Source organism: Lepisosteus platostomus, chromosome 20 (assembly GCF_059453375.1).
Source record: "Lepisosteus platostomus isolate fLepPlt1 chromosome 20, fLepPlt1.hap1, whole genome shotgun sequence".
Classification (NCBI taxonomy): domain Eukaryota; kingdom Metazoa; phylum Chordata; class Actinopteri; order Semionotiformes; family Lepisosteidae; genus Lepisosteus; species Lepisosteus platostomus.
The window spans coordinates 4,627,113-4,641,266 of NC_142630.1; the positions used below are offsets into that span (position 1 = coordinate 4,627,113).

General features: G+C 39.3%; 1 protein-coding gene across 2 annotated transcripts in view; it reads right to left on the minus strand.

Annotated features, from left to right (window-relative positions):
• Positions 1-14,154, minus strand: part of banp (BTG3 associated nuclear protein) — a 128,321-nt gene that overhangs the window by 42,743 nt on the left and 71,424 nt on the right. The window lies entirely within an intron of this gene.

Genomic DNA, 14,154 nt, shown 5'->3' on the forward strand with positions numbered 1-14,154 from the left:
AAGTATTTTGGATAGTGGCAAATGCTATTTATCATTGATTCATGTCCTGCGTAGGCACAGAACTTCAGTTTAGCTGACAAAATATGACAAATAAAATGGCAGCTACATTGGTCACTCCTATTAGCTGGCCAGATCGGGAAGAAATTTTGAGATTTGAGGGATTAATGCTTAAACTCTGGACTTGTTTACTAAACACACAGCCAAGGTCAAGGCACATATCAAGTTAGCTCAAGCCCTTTTTGAGCATCTTGCTGTCTTACAACTCACAGATGATTTTAATTTCACTTCAACTTACCGCCACTCTGCAGCGCACTCCCTTCAGAACACAGGTCCTATCAATCAGCCAAGCACGAGAGCGCATTACTGCAGGCGCACCGGTCACCACCAAACACACGTTAACAACCCTGGAGGCCCGTCACTCTCTAGTTGATTTTTTCCACGAAAAAGTGGAAAATGTAAGGCCTGTAAACATTAGCTGCAGTACTTCACCGGCGGGAGAAACACCACAAAAAGCCAGAAAAATCACAGGATGAAAAAAGCAGTACATATCAAACTCCATGATCCAGAGAAATTTTCAAGTTGACAAATTATTCTATAAATTATAATGAGCCCAATAATCTAGGGAACAAAATGAGCAATGGATGCTAAAGTACCTACATTTTGTGTTATGGACAATAAGGGTACTTTCAGACGTTTTTCCAACAGTGAGGGCACTTTTCAAAATAAGGTGTTTCACTGCCCTAGCTAACACAGCCACTCATACCTTACTGGTTTATCACCAGTTACACAGTCTTTAACAGTCTGTAGGTCACACTGAACTGAGACACAGTATGAAGACCCTACCATTTATACTATGCTGTCCTGATCCAATGGTAGTCAGACTGATTATTTTCTTCTTCTTCTTCTTCTTCTTCTTCTTCTTATTATTATTATTATTTTCTTTGCAAGATTATTCTAAGCCACGTTATTACACAGCATCAGAATGGCTACAGATCAGTGGATGTCATTCAGCACTTCATGTTCATTTAGTTCTGTTTCACTCACATGAACAGTTATGGTCATACTGGGAATAACACCCTGGCACCGTAGGAAAGGGACAGTTAAGACTAGTCCACTGAACCTAGTCTGCTTGCTTTACAGAGCAGTTGACTGGAGAACCCAAAGAAGAAGATGTGGGTTAAGCACACACAAAACAACACAGACAGGCACCCAAGTCAGATTCGAACCCTGAGCTAACAGTAGAGATTATTTCAAGAGCTGACATTCCTAAAGGAATAATGACAACAAAGAGAACAAACGCTGTCTGCTTCAGACATAATAGCAAGAAGACAAGCTCAGATACTCTCTTACTCACAAGAGTTTCCTATTTATTCATTTTGTACTGCACTATTTTAGCTCCTGCATGTGTTCTTCTGTTGTTGTTTGTGCTTAAATTTGTCTTTTGCTATGGCAACTAGTAATTCTGGCATAAATAACTTCTGAAAAGACTTTGTGGGCCGACTACCAGAAGGCGAGGTAAATTAATGTTGTTATACTCTCAGAAAGTCTGTCAAAGATGTATTGAAGAGTTGTGTTACTTTCCAGCCACATTTCCCTTATATCCAAGTATTTCAAACTTTTTGCTTGAATGGTTAATTAGTGAGTCCATAACAATCTCAAAAAAGCACAAAGATATGCAATGTGAAGAACATAAAAGGGAAATCAAAACTATATAAACTGTTTCGTTAATAGAAAGCATATTGCTGAACACTAAGTGATTTCCTGATGAAAAACAAAAACTTCTCAAATAAATATGACACTACTGCCTAAAGTAGATCATAGTTTTGATTAAAAAGCACATTAAGATTAAACAAAAAAGGTAATCATACTTACATACATTTATTCACAAAAGTTTAAACATGCTGCATAAGCACTTTTAGAAAATGTTGATTTTTTTAGTGGTCTAAAGAACAAGCTTAAAGCAACACATACAGATTTTTTTTTACTGATTCATGGAGAAAAAGTTGAATACAAGGCATAAACATAAAACATTTTCTGCCGTCCTAAATTCTGTTCAAATGAAAAATAAAAATAAACTCAGTACTTAAACAAAAAAATTAGTAAAACCCACAGAGGCTCTTGAAAGACTCACCCCCTTTCAAGCTTGAATATGCTGTTTTTAAATGATGAGGAAAAAGGCTTAAAAATGATTTATTCAATGGAGAATGTGCAACAGGGCCTAAAAATCTCATTGGTATTGTGAATAGATCTGAATGCCCAAGTACAGCATATTACAGCAATTTGTTTTTAAATCGCACTAAACTTTCACTGTTACTGGCTGAAGGTTTAACACTTTTTTCATTTTTAAGGCAACAGTTCTAAAAATATGTCTGCAGCACTACCAGAGAGACTAATATTATTTTAACCAAGAAGGCTGCACAGCCTAAACGTTGTGTTTTCTTTCTTCTCTTTTCAGCATGGAATAAACCTATCTTATGTCACGTTCAAGACCTCCAAGAACACTATTATGAAGAAGCCAAGGCCAGTTCAGAATGAGGAATGTGCAATAAACAAGAAGGGAACAGAATTAACCGAACTGTCAGTATCTAAAAATTAAACCTGGAACTTGCGTTTGAAACCATAAACTGCAAAGCAACTGTCCTGGCAGGTTTCTGGAACTGCAGACCAAAACAAAATGACATTGACATTGACACTGACCATTTCTCACTTATTAATTTAGCTCAGTACTGATTAATGTATTCTTTTTTATCAGTTGTATAAAATTGTAAACAGTTGTTTATTGTTTTTAAGTTTATTAAATGGTGTAGTATTACTCTAGCAAGTTGTATTAGCAGGTTCCAGGTGAATTATACATAACTATGGAGCTTTGATGTATGAAGTAGAATTGGTACTTAATAAATGTTGAATACATATAATTATGAATAAACTGAATTAAACATTTTATTAAAATAATAAATAACATCATTTCAAAAGTTAGATTTGAATTTTATATTGCTGATGAATGCCTTTCATTCAAAGGTTTGCACATTTGGTGTGATTTCAGTCCTCTTTTGGCAAACATTTTCCTCTGCGTCTTCTTTAAATAAAACACGTTAGTAACTCATCAATCCCGTCACTGCTTAAATCAACTGAAGAGTCAAGTGGCATAAACTAATCTCAGACCGCTGTTTCCAATTAAACTGAAAAATCTTTGGCTACACTCTTTGACAGATACAGCACCTACATCTCCACCAGGACCCAGATGTCGACATGTTTATTATCAGATCCAGTTTATTTTAGAATTGCAGAAATTTTGAACTCTCTAAAGCTTTACATCTCTGAAGACAGGGCCGTATAACTGACAAGACTAGTTCAAACTATACTGGAACTGATCGATCCCAATTCCCCATTTATTATCCTGCCCTATCGTCAGCAACGAGAAACTCCACCCCTGTTTCACCTACAGCTCCTTGCCAGAAGCAGAATAATATCCAATGTTTCCTTTTAGGTAGAACACGGCACTTGGATTGATTCTTGACAAACTTTTTTTAACTACACAAACACTCATTCTGAATAATAAAGTAATTTTATAAAAAAAAAACATTTGACATCCACCCCGATGAGAATCGCTATTTTATTTATTACTAGGTGAGAATGGGGCACCTCTGACCCACTCCTTGAGCTGTTAATTTCTTGACATGCTACAGTATATGCTTTGCGGCCTCTGACTGAGAGCATCCTGTGGCTAAGACCCCAAATGTTGCCTCTTAACTGTTCCAAACAGCTACTTGTAAATAGCCATTAAGACTAACGATGGAGCATTTCTTCAGCTAGCCTTCCTCAGTGTTAGACATTGGAGGAAATGTATTAAGTATTTTTCTGAGAGGCTGGTAAGATTGGTGGTCACTTGAAGGCCCTGTTGTTTGGAGTTACTCTTCACATTACAACTGGCTGATTACTGCTTATTGCTGATTTTCAATAGTGGCTTTACCCTGCTCTCTTTCAGCAACCAATGCCTACAATGCTTCAGTGAAGTACACAGAGGGGCAATTAAAAGCAGATATCTCTGGGTATAAACTTGAAGAATTCCTCAAGGAAACTGGCAACATATTTTTCACCAAGCTGAATAAACAAAAAGAACATAATGATCTTTCACTTGAACATGGTAGACTTGAAAAGTTTAATGAACTTAAGAATAAGTATGGTCTAGGAATTTTTACAGCTTCACCACAAATTAATAGCACTTTTCTTAAAAAAGCACATAATTGGGTAATGAAACTTTGTTTCTGGAATCCAATGTTTATCACTGCACAGATATATTACAGGCATTCCATAACCATAAGCCATAATGAATGCATGCACCCAGTCTGAAAGAAGCCAAGATAACGCATTCAATATTTGTCAAAACGTTATCAGCTTCCACTGTATTTTATACATTGCAATACTAGATAAACAATACATCAGTTCGTGATACTGTTTATTTTCTCCCATCATGTACAAAGGATTGCATGTTTTCTCTTCGCCACTAAGCACTGCATGGTGTTTTCAGTATGTTTTCAAACCGGGACATAAACCATATCACATTGTTTCAGCACTCATCACCGTCAACCTGCTCTCACCTCAGTGCAGCATGAAAAAATAAAGAGGTTTGATTAACTCTGACCCGAGACCATTCTCTCTCAGTCCCTGCCATACTTGCATCTGTGCAACAAGTTCAAATGCTTTGTTCCGGCCCAGGGCCAACGCCTTGAGCCTGTGAGCTTTTAATCAGCTAAATGTCAAAGATCAGAGTCTTCCAACAAAGCCCAGCTGACATGTCTTTTCCATTGACTTGTTCTTGTGATGTCCTGTCTAAGCCCTGCTGATTCATCTGCCTAGAGGTGCTTATTTGTCTACAAGCAACAGCATGGCTATGCAGCCGTTACCCAGAAAACTGAGATAGACTGCTGGCTTTTTATCAGCAAAGCAACAATACTGATAGAGCCTTCCTGCATTTGGATTTTGGGGGGTCAAGGGTGGGGTTATTGCAAAAGCTAGCCAGACACTTGTGGTAGCATGTGGGGGGGATACTGAGTTTTATTTATCCTGCAGCTAAAAAGCTTTATGGTCTCATCTGTTCTGCGGTTGAGATTCCTCTCCTAATGAAAAAAATTAGTTGCAGGCATGATTTCACCAGAGCAAGAGTTTTGTTGTGGTGAAGCCACTTAATTACGGTTGGCTACCATTCCTGAACATTATAGATGAATTATACACGGCTGAACAAGGGAGGCGGGAGCTTGCAGAGCTACTGTAAACAAGACGTTCGCTCTCGCAACAGCGGCATTCTCATGAAGTTGTAATGCATCTCTGCCTCCTGCTGTTTACGGGTCTTTGTCTTGTAACTAGAGGCGAAACCAGAGATTTCCTCGAGTATTACGATGTTCCCAGCGAGGAAGTGTGTAACACAGCCTTTATGATATAGGAGCCATGGGAAATCCATGCAAACTGAAAAAACTCACACCAGAGCCAATGGGGGGAAAAAAAATATTCAGACCTTCATGTCACAATCAAACTTTTAACCAAACAAAGCCATTATCTGACTGCACTGAAAACCATGACTACCAAGAGACATGTGCTACAAAAGTGCTACACGTGGTTGCAGAGGCCATTTCTAGCTCACTGAGTAGATTCAATACCTACTTGGTTAAAAACGCAAAACTAGTTTAAATACCTTAAACGTTGTCAAACGGTAAATAAAACACATGACAGAAGTATTTCAATGCACATCAAATGCCAGGACTGCACTTCCCTGTTTATGAAGAATGTCTGTGTACCCTCAATGTAACTGAATGTCTTCTTGTTTCCTTTGGGCACAGTGTTGTCTTTGCCTTTGGAAACATCATTTTGCATTGTTTTAGTGCCACTGATGGGCTCTTTTGGGATACTGTAAAGGCAGCAGTGTGGACGTAACTATCTAGAACTTAGGTCTGATTCACCGTCCACAAAGGATTAGCATTAAGCCTTAAAACTAGTCTCACAGGGCTGCAACTCTACAAAACAGTTCTGCACTCCAAAGGCCCAAGTTGCTTTGAAGCTCTGAAATCCGAAAGAAAAACTGTAATTTAGAGATCTGTATTTAGCTTTCCAAATGCCAGTACCAAAGCCCCGTGGAGCAGGGAACAGTAGATCAGCACTTCATTAGTGTCAATGCAAAACTCCTCTTGAAGATAACCTGCACACAGCTGCGTGCGCTTGTTTGTATGTGTGTGTGTATAAAATTAGGCACAATACCAGAATTCTGACCCACTGATCTGGTGTTTAGACAAACAAAAAGTAAACTTCTGTTTTCAATATTAACCATCTGGCTGCAGCTGACTTGCAGATATGCTTTATGAATTAAGTGCAGGAAACAAGCTTAAGTAAAACCACATCTTAGCAGAGTGACTCATAGTTCTGACCTGCAGTGGGCAACTCATCCCCCCTCAGTTTCTGAATGGCCTGGGGACACAGTGAATTGAACAGCAGTGTCTCGAGCAGGGCTTGATTTTGCCCTCACAATGCCAGTCTGTCACTCAGCCTGCTAGTTCCTGAAGCGCAGAGGAAGCTGGGAAAAAGTTCAGGAGTTCAGGGCTGAACGAGGCGTGTCTAGACTCCACATTGGAGAGAAAGTGCAATCAGGTTTTGAAGCCAATTTCCTCCTCTGTGCTCTGCTTTCACTCCAGAGAAATCCACTATCCAAATCTCTAATAGCTGTACCTTCTGGGAAACTGTAATCTGAAGGTATTTCAATGGGCTATGGGCTCTCCTCAACCTTAACTATGATGGGGACCGCATGAGATAACAGAAACAAAGCAGACATGGGTCTGGGCAGAAATAAGATTGGGGGTCTCTGTGGATTGAAATGAGAAAAGAACAAATTGAAACAATATTCATTTGAAAGCATGATATACAGTACCACCTGTCCACAGTTTCAATATGCCTAAACTGGAAGAAACACAGGAATCTATGAATTGATACAAATGTAGTCTTTCCCTTCTTTCTTTAGCAAGTTTGAGTTGTTTTTTTATGTATCGTGTACTTTTCAGTAATGCGCAGGGTATCTGTGATGAATTCAGAACAGAACATGTACTTATAGTACCATATCAAGTATAAGCAGTGTGTATCTAGGTGGTACAGTAGCCAAGCCCTTAATGCTAATGCTTCACAACTCCAGGACTCTGGGTTTGAGTCAGGCTTCAGGCCTGGGTGGAGTCTGCGGGTTCTGCCCATGTTTGTGGGGGTTTTCAAGAACAGTCCCCTGTTCTTTTTCTTGAGAAGGCATCTGAGAGACAGGGTTCCCCAGTATGACGAGTATAGAAATCCCAGAAACCTAACACAAGGTTAATGCTTTAAGAGTCTAGAGCAAATGATGGCAGCTGGTAAAAAATTCAAATGCAGAGTGTTAAAAAATCTGAAAGAATATAGAGCATGCTAATTAAGGAATTACACAAGCCTATTGTAGCACAATGCCAGCTCAATTTAGCAATAGTCTTCACCATAATAATGATCACAGATGTAATGCACATATAAAGATATCATGCAGATAACACAAGATTTCCTAGATATTGAACAGATAGCTAACAAAACATTCTACCACTAAATAACCATAAACCTAACATGACTGCGCAAATAAAATTCTGTTTACAAAGCATGTACAGTACAATATAACAACACTGTACTATAGAAAAGAAACTTTAAGGCAAGTAACTCCAGGGAGCCTACAGAGACTGTGCCTAGTTGCTCTCACTCTAGACTAAAGTGGGATCCTCACTAAAGTTGTCCTCAGAATTCGAGGCTTCTGGATTTCCAGTCTTGTTCCACTCTGGCTGCAGTACCACTAATGGCCATGGAGACAAACCCACACAGAGCTGTTAGTACAGAGTGGGGCAGCAGTGCCCAGAGGCTCTCCATTGGTTTAACTGAAGGAATTCCTTTGAAAACCAGGCAGATCGTGTCATTGCTAAGCCTTCACATTTGTGCGAGACATCGAACAGCCCAGCTGTTCTGCACAAACAAAACTACAGTAAATTGTACAGTCGTGCTTTGGAGATTCACTACAAAAGCTGTGAGTACAGGCCTCGTCAGGGGGGTTCAATTTTAGAAGACGACTGAATATGACCGCAGGAGAAAAGGCTTTGCTTTCGAGTAAATGTGCTGTCTATGACACGACAATGACAAAAAGAGCTCTGTCCCAATTCACACCTTTATATAAAACAAAGGTCGGTTTATGAGAATCTACAGACAGAAATCGCATCACTCTGAGCCTGTGGGTTCACATACCTTGATGCTTCACCCTCGCCCAATGAAAGCTAAAAGGAGTTTTTGGCTGGACATCAAAACCCAGACTGTTTAAAACAGGTCATACTGCTTTAATACATCTGTTTCCTTTTCATTTCTGTTACCACTTCATTTCCCTCTATCAAGGTACATAATCACCTTTGCAACAAGGGAGTTACTCTGTCTTTTTCGCTCAATTAAGAGCTGCCTGTATAAAACACATGCTAGTTCTATCAATTTCACACTACAGTTTAACACACTACAAGGAACACTAGAAAGTATGGTATTACTAAGGTCATTGCTTTTTATTGCTGTAAAATAAGTTACACATAGTTTTAAAATGTTTGGAGGATATGACTTACAGTAACTTTACAGAAAGAGATCATTTTCAGTAACTAAACTTAAAGAAATCCGCCCTACTTTGTTGGTTTCAAGCAGCAAATTTTATATTTGAGAAAAAACAAATGGAGACAGTAGCACTTTTTTTTTAGAAACCTCCAACTTTGGGACACACAGTGCTGAAGAACAAGTACAAAGTTCCCACTAGCATTCTGTAGTACTGTATATTGGACGTCTTATGGGAAGATGGGGAGAAGAGAGAAGTAAAGACTCAGGAGTGTTACTGCAAGGGCATTTAAAACCAAGAACAGGAGACACAGCTTCACACAAAGAGCTGTGCATCATGGAACATGGCTTTTCCCAAGAAACAGCTGGATACGATCTCAGATCAATTAACTGCTAGCAACCAAATGAGACAAACGTTGCGAATGGTGTCCTCTTGCTCACAACCATTCTTATGTTCTCATGTATGGGTAGCTATAAGGCCTTCCCTGACCAAACGGAACAAGCTACTTTTCAATTGTTCTGTTTTGACATGTCTATTGGCTATCTTTGGCCGACACTGCAAACCTTCACTTTATCCAAATTCCTTTTACTTCCACTACTACCATTCTGACCTCTATCACGCTCTTTGCTATCCTGTTATTTTCTACTCTCTCTATACCGGCCTGTGTGTATCGTGTCACCACATTCTCTTAATTTTTCTGTTAAGTAGAAGAGTGCACTTTTTAATTTTTTTTTTTTTCCATGCGCAGTCTAAGTCTACTTTCAATAACCAACAGCTGGACCTTGTCAGCCTGCATCTTTTCACAAATCTATTGTTTGCTTCCTTTGTTGCCAAAATTAGAAGAGGAGTTTATCCCTTAATATGTCGTCAATTAGTTTATTCCATTGTTTTATTAAACTTTTAATGGCTTTAGACACTCCAACACAGACTTTAATTCAAAAGCGTGAAAGAATGTACATTTCATACAGGACTGAAGAATATATTTAAGATAAAAACATCACTTAGGCATACGGTGCAAACATGCTTAAAAGCTCATGTGTAAGTCAGCTACAGGACTCTTAAGACTTCTGTTTTATTGGTCTGTAACTTTGCTATACATTGCTGACTTGGAATTTTAATAGAACCACAAAATATCTTTAAGAGCACCACCGTGCTTGGAATGAAAAGGCTGTACAGGTAACTGGATCTCTCCACATAGAAAAGGTAACTGCGTGTTTTTGGTTCAGATCAGATCCCATTTTTGATAGGTTGAAAGCGTCTCGTGTAACGTCTGCTGCCAGTTAATCTTTATTTGCCTTATATTACCTTAAACAAGAAGCTCACAGCGGCTGACCATAAAACACCATTCACTTAATGACACTGCCAATTTAAACAGGAAACAATTTTTTTAATGAAGACAAATTTTCTCTGAGCAAAACAAACTAGTGAAATTAGAAACAGGATCAGATGTAATTGTTGATTTTTTAGTATAAAATTCCTAAATTATTCATTTCACTATTCTTTGCAAAACGACCCCCAGTTCATCCTACTTCTACGAAGCTCAATAGATGTTTGCAAAAATCGCAGGGAATGCAGAGACACATTAAGTGTAATGTGGGTAAACATACCTACCACAGGAAAATAAGGCCACCCAGGTTTTTCACTGAAAGGACATGGTGCAATGTAGTGCAATTAGTACAACCTCAGTATACAGCAATCCTATACAGATGCACATTTAAAAAAAAAACTGAACATTTTTACAGCTATAGCTCACTCAATGCATATAGTGCATGATTTTAATCACATTTTAAATAGTCAAAGGTAGGATTGATGATTGTCTGAATACTACGTTTCCTTGGGATAACAAAATATAAACTTAAAATTAGAAAGTTTCAATTTCATGAGATGTGTATGCACTCTGGGACAGATGCAAAATTTTTATTTGGGGGATTTGTTTTAAACTAAATTTTAGAGGTGCTTTAGAGAACAATAGGAATTACATGTATTTAGCACTGGCAATTATCTAAAATTCAGGAAAGCTGCATGACAATGAATCTCTGATATTTGTCGGGGATATAATGAAGATGACAGGCCAAGATCACTGCTGTATTTACAGTAGGCTTAGCTCTCTGAAATGGTAGTAACCGCCAATGAGTGGCAAAAGAAGGGAGCCACCTATTTGACTAGAGAAACATAACTCTCACTCAGGTGAGAGCTCTGTCACCACAGTTACAGCAGGTGTGAGAAGACTGGCTGGCAGGTATGCTGCACATGACAGAACAGCCCTTCTTTGCCCTGAGTCGAACTTCTTAGCTGTCTTCTAGAGTTCCCTATTTAAACCAGGCAGATTCAATAAGGGGTTTGATTTAAGGCACTCACAGTGAACATTATGCCCATGCTGCCTGTAAGATTGAGGCTGTCACAGCCTTTGAGTAAGACTCATATAGTGCACTTCCTTATTTCATTTTGTCCTATTTGGTCTAGAATAATGTTTTCAGTTTTGCCAGATTACAAAGGCAGAATGGATAAAAAAAGCAGAATTAGCAATAGTTTTGCTAAGAACATATACTGTATATATTATAAAGTAAAGGCATGCCATAAACCTATGAAATGGAAAAGAGTAAAGAAATATAACCTCTCAGAGTTTTATTTGATTGCTACCACGTGGCAGTGGAAATTTAGCTGTCAGAAACTTACCTTCACTGAAATGCAATCTACTGTATGATTTGTTGTTGGATGCTTTGCATCCCAAGCATCAAAACTGTAAACCCCAAATTGTCGGTGATGATGTGATTATTTTCAAGGACTATCACAAAAGAAATTATCTCTCCAGAGCACGGATTCCTTCCATATTAGTTGAAATTACAGCACAACCTGCTCAAATTTTAAAGTAGGAACTGGTACCACACAGGATTTTAGAGGATACAGGCTAAGGTAAATAACCAAGTCTCTAGAACATTGTCAAAAACTGAACTCAGACAAGAGCTAAATATGCCATAAACCTCTGCAAATGCCTACAGCTGGGTTTACATGTGTTGCATTTTCCAACTCCACAATGAGAAAAATTGAACCGGGTTTTCTTTTGTTTTTCCTTGGTGCTTCTCAATACTCAAATTGCCCTCCTTTGATATTACAAGCTACTCGGCACCTCGCAATTTCCCAGTGAAACAAATCAAAAAGAGGGAGGGCTTGTATCAACCGTGATAACAGTCTGCTCTGTTTGGTCAAATTCGAGAACACTTAATTAAAAAAACTGTATAGGCATAGGAATTGTGCTAATTTATTAAACCCATCAATGACCGAGCCATGTCTGGGAAGGGGATGTTGTCTCCACCACAGACTTGTTTAGTTGCAGTATAAAGAGACACCGCCCTCACAGCTCAAAGAACCGTGACACATATTGCTGACACACACTTGAGTGTTTTGGCCAATAAAACAATAGCAATGAGTAATGGGTTCTCATGGAGTGGTAGGGGTGGGCAGGAGTACAGTCGGATGAAAGACATAAAAAATTGTCTTCTTGTAGAAAATATTTTCCCATCATCAGAGCTATGTGTGCTAAGTGTATCATGTTGTTAATTCACACAGACAGCATCAACAAGCGGACAGAAAATGCTGCCCCGTTAGTCCAGTTCCAGACGCAGAAGTACAATTACCCACATATGTATGGATGGAGACAAAAAAGAAAAGAATAACAACAAAAGAAAGCCCAGGGCAGTCCTCGTGCACCCCTTTATGAAACAATGGGAAAAGAAACCACGAAAAAAGACTCAGAGTAAAGGGAGCAAGATAACAATTTCATTTCCAGCTGTGCAATGGGGCGATCATGACAAATGCTTTAAGTGTTGGTCTCTGCTGAGAGGGGGATCTCAGCAGCTGGGCCCTGTTAAGACAACAGACAGCCACAGTCCCTTTCACAGCTGCAGGCAGAGGGCTTGAGAGGGGCAGTGGTGTGTCCCTAACACCACTGGCCACTGGAAAGGCTTCGCTGTGCATCCCTCTGTGCCCCTGTGTCACAGCTGTCTCACAGGGGCTGATCATTACCAAGCCCACTCCTGCCAGATAGTAACAAGGAGTGAGAGAAAGAGAGAGTGGGAGAGAGACACTATGTCTCTCGCAGGATTTTTTTCACCTCTTTTCTGTGTTCATACTGCCGCCTTTTGGGTATGAAAAGTAAAGGCCAGGAAAAGGGAACTTTTTTTTTTCTCCAGCAGTGGAGTTTTGTAACATCACCTCGTTATCCTTTTCTTACATTTATAGTATATCAGATGGAATACGATTTGGGCAAAAAGAAGAAAAAATAAGACCATCTGCTATCCCTATGGCACAAGGTTAAATCATTTCAATTCCCTCTGAATGTTCAAAGTAAAAAAGTCACCAAGAAAGTTGTGGTAGCTTTACCATCATGCATCCCATTGCCTGCTTATGTAAATATATGTAAACCAGCACACTGTTTGCCTTTATAATTACTTCTCTACAATTCCTAGGTGTACAAATGATAAATCTGCCTTTACACCTACTGTAAATAAGCTATATCCTTAGAAACACCCATTTTTTTGCCATACATTTTAAAACTTACAGTCATCGTTTTTTAATTTGAATTTCAGAGTTCATGTACAGTATCTGCTAGAGTGGATTTCACAGATGATCTGCTTTGAATTTTGCAGGCAGATATCACTTTTCATTATCAAACTATCAAGATGTTCACTACCTGCCACCCTATTTTCAAATCCATACACTTATGTTTTAGAATACAGCACTGGGACTGCTCTGCCATACCAGGCGAACTCTCACTTCACCCAGATAAGACCCTTTCACGTCCTTCCTTCTATTTTCTCCAATTAGGGGTTGTGAGGCTGACAAGCAAGGGGCGCAAGGCAAGCTACACCCTGGACGGCGCGCAACTTCATGGCAGGAGACACACAGACCCACACATGTACTCCCAATCCTGCCAATTTATTTACCAGCATGTCTCTGGACTGTGGGAGATAACCGACGCAAATGAGGGCTGAACACACAAACTCCACACGAGAACACCCCAGGTCTGGAATTAAACCCAGGGCCCGGGATCTACAAGGCAGCAACACGGACCACTAGGCCATGGTGGCGCAGAGATCAAGATTATCCTGTTTCATGTTTTTAAGTCCAAGCCTGCAGAAAACTCAATCACTGGTTCTCATCTGACTACTTTTGACTTCATTTGAGGATCTGTGCAAACCTTAGCGTGCACATGCCCTTTGCACTTGGTCAGTCATACAGAATATCACATTTTAAAGGTTCCTTTATAAACCAAAGACTTATTTACTTGGTCATTAAACATCCCATGGCACTGATCGTAAGAGTAATTGTGGTGTTTTGGCTAACCTCCACTCTGGGCTAGTACAATCTGGCCTCCTTAAAGTTCCTCCTCAAGTCATTTGCCAAAGCAATTTCTCATTCCTGCACCTGATTAGCTGTGCAGTGGTAGTGCGCCAGGCGAAAACGTAGTGAGTTTCCTATATTTAAAGCACTTTGGTGTTGGTTTGAGATGGAAAACATTATATAAACACAAATAA